This window comes from Mastomys coucha, unplaced genomic scaffold (assembly GCF_008632895.1).
Source record: "Mastomys coucha isolate ucsf_1 unplaced genomic scaffold, UCSF_Mcou_1 pScaffold15, whole genome shotgun sequence".
Classification (NCBI taxonomy): Eukaryota; Metazoa; Chordata; class Mammalia; order Rodentia; family Muridae; genus Mastomys; species Mastomys coucha.
The window spans coordinates 158,521,830-158,523,045 of record NW_022196897.1 but is presented as its reverse complement, the minus strand read 5'-3'; the positions used below and the strand labels follow the sequence as shown (position 1 = coordinate 158,523,045).

Sequence of the window (1,216 nt, the reverse complement as noted above, 5' to 3'; positions counted from 1 at the left end):
CCCATCTTCTAGGACGTTCCTTGGAGACTGCAATTTATTTTACTTAGCAGATTCCAAACATTTCACCAAATTTTATTCTGTGCCTTGGTATGCACGCGTAGAAATATATACGTAACAAATTTTCCTCTGTGTGAAGGAAAAGCAGATGTGCGTGGGAAGTAATAGAAAGTCAGAGTAAACCTTCGGTGGCTGCACCATCAACTCCAGCCTGGGGACCTGAGCCGCCCAACTTCGCTAACGCCACACGAGAGGATTTGGCGCCACCTTCCGGCAAGACTGCGCATCGCGACTCTGGGAAATTCTCTTGGGAGTTTAAACCCTTAAACAAACCATAGGCTTAACTGTGTTTAAACTATGAAGGCAAGCTTCTTAATTAACGAGGAATTCTCTAAAGCCTCCAAACAAAACAAAACAAAAACAAAACCCAAAATAAACCAAACCCTAAATAGAGAAGGTGTTTATTGACCCCCTAGCAGTAGAGATGTCCCTCCTTTTCTATATTCTAATGGCGGCACTTCCTGGCTCTTCAGAATCTGAAGCCAGGAGCAGACAGCTCGCGGTTAACGACTGATGTGGGGAAAACCTGGAAGGAAGTTGCCTGCCCTCAGGTAATGACAGCAACTGGGAAGGGGACGGGCGGCGGGGGTGGGGGCACTTCTGGCTGTATACAAGAACATCCATGAATTTCTAAGAGGATTTGGGAAAATTGGCATAGATTATTGCCCCAGACCACAAGGAAAACACAAAACAAACAAAACCAAAACCAACAACCATTGGAATCTCTCCTAACTCTCCCTGGACCTCTCCTGTTCATCTTTCCAGTGTAAATATCAAATATAAATAGAAACACTCGGCACTCAGAGCCTGGGGAAATTAACCAGTGGGCAGGATGGTAGAGGCTTACGGGGAAAGCTGAAAGCCATGTACCGGTGTGCAGGCTGCAAAACATCCACCAACAGGAAGTGCCCAGATTTGTATTTAAGATGATTTAAAAAAAAGATTTATTTTATTTATATGACACTTTAACTGTCACTTTAAACTGTACACTTTAGCTGTCTTCAGACACACTAGAAGAGAGCATCAGATCCCATTACAGATGGTCATGAGCCACCAAGTGGTTGCTGGGATTTGAACTCAGGACCTCTGGAAGAGCAGCCTGTGCTGTTAACCACCGAGCCATCTCTCTAGCCCTTAAGATGATTTAAGACTTTTTTTT

At 44.3% G+C, this 1,216-nt stretch overlaps 1 long non-coding RNA gene across 1 annotated transcript in view; it reads left to right on the top strand.

Moving 5' to 3' along the window:
- The first annotated feature begins 564 nt into the window (after nucleotides 1-564).
- Nucleotides 565-1,216, top strand: part of LOC116092565 — a 7,904-nt gene continuing 7,252 nt past the window's right edge. The window contains exon 1 of the long non-coding RNA XR_004119334.1: nucleotides 565-608. This is a non-coding gene — a long non-coding RNA (uncharacterized LOC116092565). The remainder of the gene's footprint in view (nucleotides 609-1,216) is intronic.